This window comes from Sorex araneus, chromosome X (genome assembly GCF_027595985.1).
Source record: "Sorex araneus isolate mSorAra2 chromosome X, mSorAra2.pri, whole genome shotgun sequence".
Lineage (NCBI taxonomy): Eukaryota > Metazoa > Chordata > Mammalia > Eulipotyphla > Soricidae > Sorex > Sorex araneus.
The window spans coordinates 113,048,304-113,066,766 of NC_073313.1; the positions used below are offsets into that span (position 1 = coordinate 113,048,304).

Genomic DNA, 18,463 nt, shown 5'->3' on the forward strand with positions numbered 1-18,463 from the left:
ATCCACATGTAGACATAAAAATAAAACAGTGTGTCTTTCATATAAAGTCTATTACAGTAGAATAAAAATTAATATTAAAGGGAGATGCCAGATCACCCTTAGCTCCAGAGTATAAGGAGAAGAAGGGCAGAGAAAGAAAGAAATCAAGGGTGGAGGAGAGATAAATAGGAACCAATGGGAAGCAATATCAAGGGGATCCAAGTACATTAATGGTGTAAAGGAGTAATATATCTAAATATACAAACCACAGAGTCAATAATACTGAAAACAAGAGCTCGAGCTCCAAGTTTCAACAACAAAAATTTAAAAAATATGTTTTCAATGTGGCAGAATGGGAATTCGGGCTGAAGGTTGAGTAGGAACATGGGAACTCTTGTGGAGGGAAGAAGACACTGATTTTGGATTGGTGCCAGAAGATAATATGCCTAAAACTCAAATATGAATAGTTTTGTTTATCATGGAACTTTAATTAAAAATTTTAAATGAAAACAAAGTAACATCAAATGTAAGCAAATGTCAACCATTTATGGATTTATTATGTATATTTTCTACTTTATATGTGTATTTATATTATATTTATATATTATACATTTAATTTATCTAGTTAGCTTTGAAAATGCCTGATTATGAATTAATTACAGGCAACTTGTATGATTAAAGTTTTCTCATTATCATAAAGTAATTATGGAATTAAAATATCAAAGTATGCTATATATATTTTACTTTTCTTATAGACTAAGGTAATGTTTTCTGGGCAAGAATCCGAAATAATTGAGTAAAATGCACTTTAAAATCAACAGATTGTTCCCAGCCAGACTTCACTGTTATGGATGAGGCTCATCCAAAAATTAGTCTGTAGAAAAACTCTGGCATGTTGGTTTTTTGACTGAAATCTCCAGACTTTCGCAGAGTCAAAGATGGTCTACCTCCCACCATTGCCCTGTACTTTGGGAAGCCCCAACAGTCATGCACATGCTCCAAAACTACCACTTAATTAAAAATTTAACTCCAGCTATATCACCCTTTTAAAAATTTTGAACTTTCTAGAGCATGTGGTCACATTAATGATTGCATGACATCTCAAACTCTACAACATTGGTAAACCAGGAGTAGCACACTAGATTAGATGGGGTGTAATATAGAAAGCAATAAATCTCAATTAACAAAGTATTAACACAGAATGATTATCTTGTAAAAGCAATTTAGTAATCTCTTACACGAGGACTTAATAGCTTCATGATGAGATATAACAATCTTCACTAACTTTCTTCTAAGGAAACACTTTTGGACCATTCTTTTAGCAAATTATTTATAATAATTAATATAAAATAAAAGAATTTGTTGAGGGCCTGCTATGAGACCAGGCTTTAGTGGTGGTTGGGAAATTTGAAGATAATACAATGGGAAAATACAATGGTGGGTGGGATTGGTGTTAGTATATTCAGTATCTAACATCATCATAAACAACTTTGTAAACCAGTGTTAAATAAAGTGTAAGGGGCAAATAAAATAAAAATAATAGGATAAAAATAAATAAAATAAAATTAATAGATACTTGTTCCCTGATATTATCAACATAATTACCAAAATATTACAGGAATTTGCTAATTAAGAATTCACTTCTTAAACACAATCTCAAGTTTAAGAGGGAAGGAAGAAAACTTCATATATTAGGCACTTTAATGTCCTTTTGATTCTTTCAATAACCAAATTGAAATTTAGACAAATTACCCTGTTGCTCATTGATTTGCACGAGCGGGCACCAGTAATGTCTCCATTGTGAGACTTGTTGCTGTTTTTGGCTTATCGAATACGCCATGAGTAGCTTGCCAGGCTCTGCCGTGCGGGCAAGATACTCTCGGTAGCTTGCCAGGCTCTCCGAGAGGGGCAGAAGAATCAAACCTGGGTCAGCTGCATGCAAGGCAAACACCCTACTGGCTGTGCTATCACTCCAACCCAAATTATATCCTGGCTTAATAAAAAATCTGAATTTTAGTTATTAAAATATTAAAAATTTACTAATCACAAACTATGTATGTAGGTTTATTTTCAAATGTCCGAGTATGTACGTTTATAGGTCCCCTTAGAACTTTTCCCTACTAACATAATCAAGAGGTTTTAATCCATTGCACACTAGAGACAAATTTGGTAAGAAAAAACTTAGTCTGAAAAATTAAAATCACTTTCTAATATATTTGTCAATAATAAATTTTCATTTCTATTCCATCAAAAATATACTAAAATCTGACTGATGGGTTAATTTTCAACTGATGCTCTATGCAATTCTTTGAAATATTTAAAGATTGGTTGTTTCTAGAGTTCTGACTTCCATTTGAACCCTGTATTCCTTCACTGTTCCGAGGAGGTTTTGACCTCTTATTAAGAATTATTACCATCTTTTTTCTTTATTAAAGTTCTTTCACAGTTCATATCATTTTAAAAGAACTGTTATTATTTCCTAAATGTTCCCCATATCCACAGAAAGCTCAGCAAACCGCTGACTGACATCTTTTTGCAGTACAACATATGATACATTTAAGTAAACTAAAGCTGTAATAGAAGGAAGTTATATTAGGTAAAGATTCTTTCTCTAAGTATCGTTCACAATCCTCTATACAAGGGAAGCAACATGTCTTCTTGGTCTATGTTCTGCACATACTGGAGTAAAGATCTATAAGGATGGTGCATAATCAAGAACAAGCCATTAGTTTAAAATACAGTATTCACATTCTGGGCCGAAGCGATAGCACAGCGGGTAGGGCGTTTGCCTTGCACGCGGCCGACCCAGGTTCGATTCCCAGAATCCCATATGGTCCCCCAAGCACTGCCAGGAGCAATTCCTGAGTGCAGAGTCAGGAGTAACCCCTGAGCATCGCTGGGTGTGACCCAAAAAGCAAAAAAAAAAAAAATACAGTATTCACATTCTAGTACATAGTTCATCTTATATGGTAGTTCCTTTGGATAGCTGTATGAAAGTCTAGTTTTTATTATAGTAGTAGCTGCGGAAGTCAATCTTGTATTTGAGGCAACTCAAAATTCTTCTGCTAAAATGCTGAGTTAGGTGTGAAAAATCAGACAATTAGAAAACATTAAGACAGAATATATATACATATATATACATATATATACATATATATGTTTACATATCTACACATATATAAGATATATACATATATACAAATCTCTTCAGATAGCAGATAGAATATAGTAGGTCAGTAACATGTCAATTTATGATGTTCACCTAATATCTGGGTAAAATTTGTAAAACATTGTCTGTGATTTTTAATACTTTTCTTCTGAGAGAAATGTAAGGTCTTTTGTTGTTACTTCAACAGATTTTGTTTATACAAAAACTATTGCAAGTAATGAGAACCCTGCCAAAATTTCCCTGCCATGAAACACAGTTTACTCTGGTGAAGATGATGTATCAGCCAGCAGAGAAGCCTGATGAATATCCAAAACCCCAGTCCCATCCGGCAATGTGCTCCTCATCTGATCTTCTTGGCTCTGTTTAATGGCGGCCAAGACTCTTATTTTATTAAAAGTTATGTCAAAAATCAAAAGATAAACTTAAATTTCAGTAAAAGTAATATGTTAGAGGAGAAGACTCAAATTTTAATGGAACTAACTGCTCTATTTTGTCCCAAAGGAGTAAAGTAGAATCCAGAAACTCAGTAAAATACACAAAACATCTGGAATAAACCCAAAATGATTTAACCCAGAAATAATCAGGAAAATTTAACTTATCCTCAAAAGAAAATGTAATCAGTAGAAGCCAATCCTGATTTGAGCCAAAGTCCTATCATCTATTATAACTGCATTCAATGATAGAATGAAAAACTTGCTAATAACAAATGAATATATATTTTAAATATTAACAGAGAAATAACACATGTTTTAAAAGAACCAAATATTGGGGCTGGAGCAATAGCACAGCAGGTAGGGAGTTTGCCTTGCACGCGGCCGACCCGGGTTCAATTTCCAGCATCTCATATGGTCCCCTGAGCACCACCAGGGGTGATTTCTGAGTGCAGAGCCAGGAGTAACCCCTGTGCATTGCCAGGTGTGACCCAAAAAGAAAAAAAAAGAACCAAATATTCATCAAAGAACTGAACATTGCAGTATCCGAAATTTACGATCCCCTACACTAATTAATTGAGATAACAAGAAAATAACTAATATACTTTAAAAAAAATCTCTCATTATTATTCAATTTTGCTGTCATATTTTATGTTTTTAGGCATCTTAGTACTTTCAGGTAAGGGCTGTACTCTTGGGTCTGCATTCAGTGATAACTCCTGGAGGGCTTTGGGAACATATAGGGTGAAAGGAATGCAACCCAGATGGCCACATGCAAGGCAAGTGCCCTATCCATTGTAATATCACCCCAGCCCCGTGAAATTGAGGTTTTAAACCCACTTTGATTCAATTTTATATGTCGTGTTAGAAAACATGTCTTAGCTTAAACCTGAAAGCTCTGTAACTTTCCACACGGTGATTCAGTAAAAGAATAAATTTTAAAAAATTTAAAATTAAAAAAGAGCTAATATCCCCTAGATAACTCTAAGAAAATCAACAATTACTACCTAATATCATTGACTATCCACACTACATTATAGCTTCCCTATTATTAAAACAAAAAAAAAACAAGAAACTTCTTACAGGTACTTTTATGAACCAAGAGCTAAGCTAAAGGTTCACCTCCCCTTTAGTCTAGAATATGCCCTTCCCTATGCTTCTCCTCCAAGAAAGAAAGAAAGAAAGAAAGAAAGAAAGAGAGAGAGAGAGAGAGAGAGAAAGAAAGAAAGAAAGAAAGAAAGAAAGAAAGAAAGAAAGAAAGAAAGAAAGAAAGAAAGAAAGAAAGAAAGAAAGAAAGAAAGAAAGAAAGAAAGAAAGAAAGAAAGAAAGAAAGAAAGAAAGAAAGAAAGAAAGAAAACATGTCTTAGGCCTTTTTTTGTTTGGTTTTTCCTGTATATGACTAACCAATTTTCCTGACACCATTTGTAGTAGACATTCCTTGTTACACTTCATACTATTGGTTATTTTATTTACTGACTGCCAGACTTTTAATCTTCAAATGTATAACAGATTTTGAGATGGGGAAATAGAAGCAGCAAAACATACCCTAAATCTCACTGTTCTAATAAAAAAATGCAGCTCAAATCATACTTACCAGCTCAGTTAATCCTCAGGTCATGATTTTAGCAGCACCATTACAAGATATAAATTGTAACAAGCAATATAAAGTAGTTTTTGTGCCTGCTAGGGGAACAAGCTTGGGCGGTGGATGGGAAACTGGGAACATTGAGGGTGAGAATGCTGTTGAAATATTGAATACTTGAAACAACTGTATTGTGAAGAAATTCAAAGATTTAAACATGCTTTGTTAGTCACCATGTTTAAAGTTTTATTCAAGGCAAATAAAAAGGACTGGGACAAACTTATTATCATTTAGAAAAACAAGAAATTGAAGTCCATTATTATACTATATACATTTAATTCAAGATGGATTAGGTTGGGAAATCTCTGTAGAGGTTGAACCAGAGAGCATTCCCACCAGCAATGGATGAGAATTCCTTTTTCACCACATTCCTGACAACATATTTTATTTCCAGTTTGCAGAGTATTTTTGGTCATTTTCTCTGGTGTGAGATGATAGTTCATTGTCATCTTGATTTGATTTCTCTGATAATAAGTGATAATGAGCTCTTTATGCACGTGCCTATTGGCTATTTGTTTTTTTAATTTTTTTATTAAATCACCATGTGGAAAGTTACAGTTTCCAGGCTTATCTAGGTTATACACTGCTCGAATACCCATCCCTTCACCAGTGCCCATATTCCACCACCCAAAACCCCAGTATACCTCCCACCCCCCCACACACCCCACCCCCCCTTGCGTAGCTGATAAATTTCACTTCATTTTCTCTTTACCTTGATTATATTTCATATTTCAACACAATATTCACTATTGTTGGAGTTTCCCCTCAAAAAAATAGCCCTGCTACAAAGAAGCATTTGATAGTTTTCTTTTGCTGAGAATGAAGAGATATGAAGGTTTAGGATTTCTGCATTTTAGTACTTTAGTAGTTAAGTCCAGTGAGATTTATGTTAGAAATTGCATCATTTCCCTTCCTGGGGCAGCATGGGGCTCTGGCTTAGTTCACAGTCTAGAGACATTGGTGGAAGCAGTTGCTGGTACCAAAAGTAGTCTAGCTGTCCTCTGGATCGTGGTCATCAGCAGCAAAAATAAACATGTGGCCACTCGAGTCACATCTCTGCAGAGCTCGCACGGGTATTGCCCTGGCCCCCTATTGGCTATTTGTCTGCTGTCTTCAGAGAAATGATTTTTCCCTCTCTCCATTTTGATAGGTTTCTTTTTGGATTGTTTGTTACTTTATATATGTTATATATCAATCCTTTATCTAATGTGCTAAGAGGAAATATTTTCTACCATTCATTTGTATTTCTTTTAGTTGTAGCCCTTGTTTCTTTTCCCCTGCAGAAGCTCTTTGATTCATTATAGTCACAATCGTTTATTTTATTCACTTGTCATAGCCATTGGAATCATATCATCTAAAATACTTTGAGGTCCAAATCTTGTATGCTTCTGTGTATATTTCCTCAGAGTATTTATATATTCTGGTCTAATCTCAAGGTCTTTGAATCAACATATGTGTAAGGTATGATATGTTATTCTAGGTTCATCCCAAACCCTTCCATATTACTATCCAGCCTTCCCAAAACTATTTGCTGCATAAGCTATCTTTGCTCTACTTTATATACCCAGATTTTCTGACTAAAGCTTGTTGACCATAGATATGGGAATTTTTTTGAATGCTCTATTCTAATATATTGATCGCAGTCTATCCTTATTTTTATACCAAGATGTTTTTTATCACTACAATTTTATAAGTATAGCTTAAAGTTATTCTATGAGATGCCTCCAGATTATTACTTCTCAGTATAACTGTGAATATCTGGGGTGTTTTATGATTCCATTCTAATGTTTTTATGGCCTACTCTGTCTTCAAAATATGTTCTCTGGATTTGGGTGGAGATTGCATTGAGCATATATAATAATTTAGGTTAAATAGTAATTTTGTCAATATTGATTCTTCCAATCCATTAACATGGAATATATTTCCATGTTCCTGGGACTTCATAAATCTCTTTCTTAAGTGACTTATACTTTTTGCATCTTGGGGGTATGGTGCTGCTAGCAGGTCAAACTATACCTGAGGAATGAGTACATCAGCACTCTGATGGTGCCTTCAGGCTTCCTGATACACCAAAATGGCCAGACCCAAACAACTTGGGGCCAAGTTTGCCAAAAATTAAACAGCCAAAAGTTAGGTATGTGGGAGTCACAACCACAAACCACCTCCCACCTCCAGCTCACCTATATAAGCTCATGTATTTGCCTTATTTAGATACCCATAAATAAATCTTAAAAGAGATCATAAGTCATGGTTAATCTCAGACCTGCACATGGCCAAAAAGACTGGAGTAAATTGGAGGGGGGCGGTTTGGCCTGGTGCCCATCCAAGCAGAGCCCCTGGCAGGCACTTGCTTCCATAATCCAAAATCGACACCATAATCCCAGCCTGTCACCATTGTCTCAGGATGGACCTCACCAAGACATAATCTGCTGAAAACTCAGGTATGCGGGTTTTGTGACTGAAATCTCCATACTTTCTCAGAGTTGGGATGGGCTACTTCCCCCCACTTCCCAGGATTCCTGGAAGCACTGGAGTCAGCCCCACAACCAACTCCAAGCACTGCCATGGTAGCTCTACTACCAGTCTTGCTTCAGAGACCCATAAATAAATCTAGAAGGAAATCAAAACCTGCAGTTAATCTCAGTCTCATGACTGAACAGACTGGGGTAAATTGGAGGGTGGGGCGTTGGCCTCGGGCCTGCCCAAGCAGAGCCCCCAGCAGCCGCTTGCTTCCATAATCCAAAATCACTGTCATACCTCCTGCCTGACTCCATCATCTCAGGACAGACCGCACCAAGACATAATGTGCTGAAAACTCAGGTATGTGGGTTTTATAACTGAAATCTCCAGTCTTCCTTGGGATCGGGGATGGGCTACCTCCTCCCACCTCCCTGTAATTCCGGAAGCCTCAGCAGTTACATCCACACCCCAAAACGGCCACCCAATTGAAAGGTACTTCAGCCTTACTGTCCCGATAAAAATACTTAATGCCCTGAACAAACACCATGACCTCTTAGCACCTGTATTGCAAACCATAATGCACAAAAGGAAAAGGAGAGAGAGAGAAAGAGAGAGAGAGAGAGCAAGAAGGAAAGTGCCTCCCAGAGGGAGGCTGGGGGTGGAGGGGGGTGTTGGGGGATGGTGGTAGGGAAACAAGGGACATTGGTTGTAGGAGATGTACACTGGTGGAGGGATGGGTGCTGGGTCATTGTATGACTGAAATCCAATTATGAACAGCTTTGTAATTGTGTGTCTCATGGATATTCAATTTAAATTTTTTTTCTAATTTTTAAAATAGTAATGTGGAGTTCATGCCCAATTCAATAAGCTTAATTAATGGCTGAATAAATAGCAGTACTCCTACGTTTAAAAAGTTATATCACTTCTTTTGTTAAATTCATTACTATATCATTGATGTTTTTAAACACTATTTTGAATGGGAATGACTCTTCAATCTCTTTCTCCTCTGATAAATTATTTATATATGGGAATGTGACATTTTAATTTAATAGCTGATTTACAAAGTTATAGTTGAGCATTAGGCATATAATATTCCAATACAAATTCTGCCACCACTGTCAGTTTCTTTTCAGCAGTGTTTTCATACTCCATACTCCACCCACCAGCCCCCACCTTACCACCACCTGCCACCTTGTCAGGCATAGTACAGCAGTTGCAATTGAGCTTTCATGTTTTCAGTGTTGTTAAGTCTGTGCTTCAAGTATATATCTATGTCACTTCCCACATCACCAGTGTAACCAAAACCCCAACCCCTGTCCCTATCTCAGCTTCTTCCTTCTACATTGATTTTTCACTTCTATGTCCTTCTCCCTAAACTCCAGGAATAATGGTAACCTAGCATACCCTCTTTACCACATTACTTTTTCTCATACAGTTATTCTAGATACCACAGATATAAGTGAGATAATCCTGTTTTTTTCTTTCTACTTTTGGTTTCCTTCAACTAACTTAACATCTTCCAATTCCAATCAGGCTGCAGGAAATTGCATGATATCATTGTTCCTTTCAGCTCCATAATAAGTAATGTGACAGATGTTCGTGTTCACTTAAGGTTGACCACTTTGTCGTATTGATTTGTTTCTAGGAGCTTTTTCATTGAATCCTTAGCATCTTATATGCATACTCACATACGGTTCTTAAGTGATGTCAATATGTCTTCAATAATTATGGAGTACCCAAGCTTTACAGCAAATATTGTTTTGTGTGATTAATTTTCATTGCAACTGCATAGAGTGTTGATTTGAGATCATCCTCAAAGACGATAGAGAATTTTTCTGTGTCAATGACTTTCCTGGCTTCTGTCCCTATAAGTTAGTGCAGCTGAATTCTTATTTGCCTTTGAGTTTTGTGGGGGTTGAGAGTTGAATTTTAGGATCTAAATTATCTGAGTTCTTATCTCACTCATTATTTTACACTAAGGTGCTACTAATATTGATCTATTTATCTTTTACAAAATTTTTATTTTATTAAAGTACTATGAAAAACAAAGTCATTCAGAGTTGGGTTTTTGACATACTGATCCCACCATCAGTGTCAACTTCCCTCCACCAGTATTCCCTGAATCCCTCTTCTATCCCCACCCCCACACCAGCTTCAGCTTGCTGTCTTGGCAGGAATCTTTTAAATTCGATTATTAAAAGTGGTCTCATGATTTCAATGTTATTGACCCAGTGGTTTGGATATTTAGCTATATTATTCCTTAGCACCACCAATGTACCTGGGTCCTCTTGACCCCTTACTGTCTCGTTTCTAAGATATTTCTTCTCCCCTTCCTCACCACTCTATTTCCTTCTCCTCCCTGTACTCCAGTGCCAACGGTGTTCTAGGAATTCCCATTAAACCATTGCATTTCTTCATCCAGTTACTCTAAATATCACATATTAGTAATAGCATCCCCTGTTTGTCCTTCTTATTCTGGATTACCTCATTTAGCATTATTTCTTCCAGTTCAATCCATATTACAGCAAACTGCATGATTTCATCATTTCTTACAGCTGTGAAGTATTGCATTGTGTATATATACTACATTTTCATTACCCACTGATCTATTGTTGGATATATAGGTTTATTCCAAATACTAACTACTGTACTGAGTGCTGCAATGAATCGTGGTATGCATATGTCCTTTGGAGTGAATGTTTTCTGTCCCTGTCCTGGGGATAGATATCCAAATATATAATTTCTGGGTCAGTGTAGCTTAAGTTTAAGTTTAATGAGAACTCTCCATACTGTTTTCATTTGGGATTCAACCAGACTACAGTCCCACCAAGAAGTGGAAGCAAGTTCTTTTTCACCACCTCCCCACCAACGCAAATTGTTCCCATTATTTTGATATGTGCCATTCTAACTGGTGTGAGATGGTATCATTGTCTTGTCATCTTGATTTGGATTATCCTAATAATAAGTAACAGTCAGCATTTATTCATTGCCTTTTGGCCATTTATTGGTCTTCCTCAGAGAAGTTTCTGTTCATTTCCTCTCCCATTTTTGTATGTGGTTTTTATGGATTTTGTTGTTTATCTTTGTCAGCACTTTATATATCCTGGATATCCTGCCTTTATCTGAAGTGTTAACCATAAATATTTTGTCACATTCAGTTAGATATCTTTCAGTGTTAGCCCGTGTTTCTTTTGCAATGAAGAAACTACTTAATTCGATTTTATTTTATTTTGTATTTGTTCGCCTTTGCCAGTGGTATTGCATCATTGAAGACATCTTTGAGGTCAAGATATTGAAGCATTCTGTCTATATTTTCCCCTATTTATTTTATAGACTCTGGTCTGATCTCAACATTTTGAATTGATTTTTTTGTAAAGTGTGAGATACAGATATAGTTTTAAGGTTTTTTGCATGTGTTTAACTAGTTTTGCCAGCACCACTTGTTGAAGAGGCTGTATTTACTTCATTTCATGCTATCAGCACCTTTGTCAAAAATTAGATCACCATATATGTTGGGGTTTCTCCTTGGATACTTAATTCTGATTTATTGGTCAGGGAGTCTGCCCTTATCCAATACCATGCTGTTTGGGTCACTGAAAGAGACCTTTACAAGGAAATGTGTCCTAATTAATCTTCTATTAGAATAATTTATTTTGTGTTTATTCACTTATTTTTAAATGATTGGGATTCTGTGGTTTACAATACTATTAATGATGGCTCCTCATGCACATAATTCTACCACCACACCCATCACCAGTGTACCCACCTCCCTCTTACCAGAATTTCTCATTTCAGATTGAAGACATTATATAATCCAGCTAGTAAGATGTACCCCTTGAAACACAACAGTTCTGTTGGTGTTCAGTTTTAGACGGAAGTCTGTTTCATTTTCTTTCCTAGTTAATCATTCTAAATCTAAAAAGGGAACACAATCCCCTCAGGCCATAGTAACTCACATGCATTAGCCAAAATTTCCATATCTCTAGGTGGTTTCTCAAGATAATTTCTCAAGAAAGCTTTTCAACGTGACCCAATAAATTACATAAGACAAATGCAAAATGTCCTAGAGCCTCTTGTATATGAAAAAGAAACTAGTTGAAGCTAGTAATAATCTAAATTCTGCATTCCAAAAATGTCAAATCATTGGAAAAGGCACAAGAACGTGAATCATGAAAATTGATTACAATATCAAGAATACCAAAGGGTTTGTCAATAATTAAGTTCTTTTACATCAGCTATATTTGAACTTTCATGGCAAACACAGGCTCAGTGAAAGGCTACAATAAAGAATACAGAGAAAATGACATCTCCCAAAATGCAATAAATGCCGTCCTTGTATCAGATAAAGCAGAAGTAAAGCTTAAAGAAGCAATAAGCATGAGCTGGAGTGCTAGTATAGAAGTCAGAGTGTTTGCTTTGCACACAGCTAACCCAGGTTTTATCCCTGAAACACCATATAGTCTCCTAAGCCCTACAGAAATTAACCCTGAGTATAGAGCCAGGAGTATGCCCTGAGCACTGCCACGTATGTCTCTCCCAAATAAAATCAAACAAAAGACAATACATTAGTAGATCTTATCTTTTATCAACTTATATATACTGAAGTGGGGAAGTTTTAGGTGGTCAGAAAAGGACCCAGAGACAGTGATTGAGAGACAATGGCACTTTGATGGTGTATGTGGAGCAGCAACATTGTATGCTTAAAGTATAAACTTTAACACTATTCAAATCATATTTTTGCAACAATAATAAAGGGTCCAGGGAGATAACTCAAAGGGACTGGGCACATTTTTTGCATGCTGAAGGCCCAGGTTCAGTCCATAGAACTGCATTATCCTCCAAGTTCAATAAATGGCTCAAAAAGCAAACAAACAGAATGATCAGAAGCGTGTGCTTACATCTGTTTTGAAGATTTTATATATAAGACATAGAAACAAAGTCAAATTTATTTTAAAAATCAAAATATACCAAATCAAGAAAGACTCCCCCAAACCAATTATTTAGTTGATATATACAGAATTCAAGTTCTATAAGAGTTCCGAATCATGTACCTTCTATAATTAAAAAAGTAAAGCCTAATTTAAAGCAAATTCCCATTGAGGAGTCTAGGGAACATTATCATGTATAGGGTTTTGGTGATTACATGAAACCAATGCAACAACATAACTTTGTACATCACAAATATATCTAGTTGCAATTGCTCTTCTCTGGTAGCTCCTAGAAAATATTTCTGAACTTCAAATATGTTACAAGTAATGCCATCCTAGTTAAACATTCTCGTTTCACAGATGATGGGAGAAAAAATTCACAAAATGCTTAAATCGAAAGTATAGAGTCATCCCAGCAACTCAGTCTCATACAATAGCTTTGATCTTTAATATGATGATAATGCTTATGTATTATAGCAGGAGTTTATATAGTAGTATTTGCATGCTAGAGAAAGAACTTAGTGGAAAAGTCTACACTTTTATCTCACAGGAATACATTTTAATTATGTTCATGGATCTTTTCCAAGACAGTCTGTTGCCCACACGCCTGGCTGTCTTCACCGGGGCCCCTCGGAGGGGATGGGCTCCAGCTTCTGTCCCTGCCCCGAGCAGAGCTCCCGGAGGCTGAAGACCACCAGAACCTAGCCACAGCCATGCTCAAGGCCCCTCTCCACACGTTCGGACAAGCCTCATGCATGAAGATACCAGCAGAGGAACCCAGGTATGTGTAATCCCACCAACGGCTAACATCCAGACTTAAAAGCAAGCTCCCAGAAGCAGTATCTTATAACCTACTTTTCCCTCTGGGAGAAACTTGCAAGCTACTGAGAGCTTCCTGCCCACATGGGACAGTCTCCCAAGTTTCCCATGGTGTATCCATATGCCAAAGCCAGTAACCAGCTGAATCTCATTCCCCTGACCCTGAAAGAGCCTCCAATGTGGCATCTTTGGGAAGGCCGAGAAGAGAGAGGCTTCTAAAATCTCAGGGATAGGACGAATGTAGAGGTTACTGAGACCGCTCAAGCAACTCGACGATCAACGGGATTTCGTGATCGTGATCTTTTCCTGTTGATTTTCAATATCATAACCAACGTGATCTTTGGTCTAAAGCACTGAATTACTAATCCATAGGGACTAAAGAGAGATTCTGAGCATCTAAATCACTGAGTTTGAGGTAAAAGAGTCAACTTATCAAAACACACAGATGAATCATAAAAAGTAAAATGGACCAGTAAGAATTTCAGTTGAAGATTAATGACAGTATAGTTCAAAAAAATACTCACACTTACGATTTATGTAAGCAGTAAGTTCAAAGGGAGTCTACTTAATTTTTAAGTTGAACTGCATTTATAACATTAAAATTGAAGGAGTGCAATTTTTTTATTTTCTCTTTTATAATTTATACTAACAAATTATTGTCTTGAAATCAATTGTTCACCAAGAAACTATCTTAATCACTCTCACCCTGGACTTATATTGAAGAAGCTCATTACAACAACGATTTTATAGTTTGGGGGACACACCTGGTGGATGCTCAGGGATTGCTCCTAGCTCTATATTCAGGGAGCACTCTTTGTGGTGCCAGGGATTGAACCTGAGTTAGCTGCATGCAAGAAAGCACCTTACCTTAATTACTATATCCTTGACCCTACTACTACATTTTTAAAAGGTCCTGCAATAGATGCAACATAGTAGTCCTCGCTACCAATCTACCTGAATAGCATTCACTTTACAACAAACTATTCCAATGAAGGTGACTAAAGTGGGGCCCCTGTCTCAATAAACTATTAAGCACCTACATAATTCCAATGCATGCACAGTTTTTGATGCCTTAAATTCTTTGTTACTGGGAAATCCCCATAGGAGCATAAGTCATAATTATACTAGAGGAATACACTAGATGCTGTTATACACCATTTTGAATATTAGGAATCTAATTCTTAGAAATATTGTGTAACTGTCTATAGACACAGCTTGTGATGAGCATTCAAATTTAAACTCAGATCTATGTAACTCCAAAACCTAACCTTTTTTATCCTTTTAATATTTTTCTACTTACTATGCATTATTTACCATATGCTTTAAACTTTGCTCATAAATTTATAAGCACTTTATTTTCCTTTTTATTCTAAGCTACCAAAAGGAAACTAATTTATTTTACAAATGAAGAAACCAAAGGTCAAAAAATATAATTTAAATTGTTTATGATTATAATGCAGGTTAAATAAAACAAAGGCATGCTTCAGTTATATAACTAGTTTGTTCTAGTTCTAAATATTTTAATTGCAATCTATATCTTTAAAGTATAATAGAAACCAGTAGTTTCCACATAGAGAAGCCATTGCTCTGAGCACGTGAATCAAAGGTCAACATGGAGAAAAATGGACGGAAGGGAAACAAAAGGCAGGAACTTTACTTCCCATTTCACTTATTTTTTAACTGTTATCTACTTCAGATTCATGATTTACACTTTATCTTTCAACACTTCAAAAGTAAAAACATTTTGTTAGAGCACAAAAGGCTAGCTTTCAGGTTCTTGAGGTTGGAGAATAAGAATAGTAAGTCAACGAAGAAATGTCTTCAGTGCTACAGATTTTTTTTTATAGTTTACAAGTGTCCAACATCAACTTCCACATCCTGGACACCAAGTATAGAAACTCATTTCCAGAAACTCATGCCTGTGTTTATATAATCCATGTATCCCCACCCCTGTAGCTGTTTCTGTTACCTGGTTGCTTATGCCTTAAGTAAATGAAGTTTTGAAATGCTGATTAATTTGTTTGGTTGCAAAGATGACCAGTAATATTGCCTATATAATGACCAATTAGATAGCTCTACAACAACTATGAAGATGGAATATATAGACATGCCAGCCTTCCTCACTTCTATACTAACATTCTTCCCTCTGAGAGGGATACCATAAGTGCATTTAAGGACAAGGGATGTAAATGTTCATCTTCGGAAGCTATCACCTGCTAATAAGTGAGTGCTGGCAGCTCTCAGGATATTTGGGCATTTCTCCTTGTTCTCCCTCAGTGATAGAGTGATTCCACTTCTTGGAGAATTGTTTAAATTGACTCTGGTAGGAAGGAGTAGTGTCTTTGACTTCTGGGGAGATAAGATCAAATATTAGGTTCCCCAAGAGCTTCACTATGAAGATAGCCCCTTGAAAGTGAGAATGTGGTTTTATATTATCTAGATAGACCATCAATAGACCATCAAAGCCACCTTTACTGATTGTCCTAGACTATTCGCAGGATTCATGGCCATCCTGGAAATTGGATAGATTTGAATCAGCTCTTGTTATAAACTCTCACCTAAAGGTTAATTCACCTTGTGAGGTATCAGTACTAAATGTGGTGTATTCTCTGATTGCCTCTCTGAACCTTTCTTTTTAAAAATACAGGATTTTCATTTGGTTCCTAATGAATGCTGATTGTTCTAACATAACTAAAGGGCTTTCCTGCTTCTTGTTATTTTTTAATAATGCAAGCCAAATGTATGACAGAATCTAAACATAACTTTTCTTGTTTTAATCCCATCGTGCATCAACTCAAGGGATTACTACATTCCCTGTAGGGTACAGAATATTTGTCAAATGTAGCTGATATCCAAAGGCCAATGGACCAGAAAGATAGTAGAGTAGGTAAAGGTTCTTTCCTTTAATGTAACCAACATGAGTTCTATCCACAGAATCCCACATTGTTCCCCTATCCCCATCAGGAATGATCGCTAAATTCAGAGGCATGATTAAGCCCTACATACCTCCAAGTGTGGAGCAAAACTAATATATATATATATTGAATGGTAAATATCTTAAAGCTCACAAATACAACATTCTCTTCTGCCTCCTAACTTTCAGACATTACAGCCTTTCCTAAGCCAATCTTGTCAACTATAAAGTAACATTTCCTGTTCCTCTCAAGTTAAGTGGGAAAGACTGAATGAAACAAAATGCCTTTTAATTTGTTGAAAGATTTGTAGAAAGCAATCCTTGGGAAAAATAAGATGGATGGCAACGCCTTCCCCAATCTCAAACTGTACTACAAAACAGTAGTAATTAAAACAGTATGGTATTAGAACAGAACCAGACCCGCAGGCCAATGGAACAGAGTTGAATATTGTGACACAACCTCTCAACTATATGATCACTTAATCTTTGATAGAGTAGCAGGAAATGTGAAGTGGAGCAAGGAAAACCTTCTCAACAAATGATGCTAGGAAAACTGGACAGCTACATGGAAAAGAATGAATTCAGACCTCTACCTAATGCCAAGCAAAAAACTCAGATCAAAATGGGTTAAAGACCTCACTATCAGACCTGAATTAATAAGGTACATGGAGGAAAATGTATGCAGAACCCTCCATGACATTGAAACTAAAAGCATCTTTAAGGATGAAGCACCACTGAACAAGCAAGTGGAAACAAATATCAAAAAATGGGACTACATTAAACTAAGGAGCTTCTGCACCTCAAAAGAAATAGTGACTAAAATATGGAAAGAGCCCACAGAATGAGAAAATATTTACCCAATACCTATCAGATTCTTCCGCCCCTCTCAGATTGTCTGGCAAGCTACCGAGAGTATCGAGCCCGCACGGCAGAGCCTGGCAAGCTACCCGTGCGTATTGGATATGCCAAAAACAGTAACAGTAATTCTCTCCATGAGAGATGTTACTGGTGCCCGCTCGAACAAATCGATGAGCAACGGGATGACAGTGACAGTGACTGTGACCTTAATACTAATGACAGTGACAGTGACCTATCAGATAGGGGCTTAATATCCAGGATATACAAGACACTGGTAGAACTTTACAAGAAAAAAAATCCTCCAACCCATCAAAAAATGAGGAGAATAAATGAACAGAAACTTCCACAAGAAAGAAATTCAAATGGCCAAAAGGCACATAAAAATGCTCTACATCACTAACCATCAAGGAGATGCAAATCAAAACAACAATGAAGTATAATCTTACACCACAGAAACTGGCACACTTCAATAAGAACAACAACAACCAGTGCTGGCAAGGATGCAGGGAGAACGGGACTCTCAATCATTGTTGTTGGTAATGCCGATTGGTTCAGCCTTTGTGGAAAACAATATAGACATTCATCCAAAAGCTAGAAATTGAACTTCCATAAGACCCAGCAATACGACTCCTTGAAATATATCCCAGAGATGCAACAAAATACAGTAGAAATGGCATCTGCACTTGTATGTTTACTGTAGCACAGTTTACAATAGCCAGAATCTGAAAAAAGGCTGAGTGCCCGAGAACACGTGACTGGTTGAAGAAACTTTGATACATCTACACAGTGGAATACTATGTAGCTATTAGAAAAGATGAAGTCATGAAATTTGCATATACGTGGATGGACATGGAGAGTATCATGCTAAGTGAAAGAGAGGAACAGGCATGGAATGACTGCACTCATTTGTAGAATATAAAGTAGCATAATATGAGACTAACACCTAAGGACAGTAGAGATAAGGGTCACGCTATGGTTTGGAAGCCAGCTCCACGTGCTGAGGGAAAAGGCCGGTGGGATGGAGAAGGAACCACTAAGTAAATGATGATAAAAGGGATCGCCCAGGATGGGAGATGTGTGCTGAAAGTAGACCAAGGACCAAACACAATGACCTTTAAGTATCTGTATTGCACATCATAATGCCCCAAATTAGAGAAAGTGTAAGAAGGATCATTCCTGCCACAGAGGCAGGGAGTGTGGTGGGGTGGGGATGGCAGGTGGGACACTGGGAACAATGGTGGTGGAAAATGTCCACTGGTGGAG

At 36.8% G+C, this 18,463-nt stretch overlaps 1 pseudogene; it reads right to left on the reverse strand.

Moving 5' to 3' along the window:
• Positions 1-2,237: 2,237 nt before the first annotated feature.
• Positions 2,238-18,463, reverse strand: part of LOC101547344 (cyclin-C-like) — a 38,285-nt pseudogene continuing 22,059 nt past the window's right edge.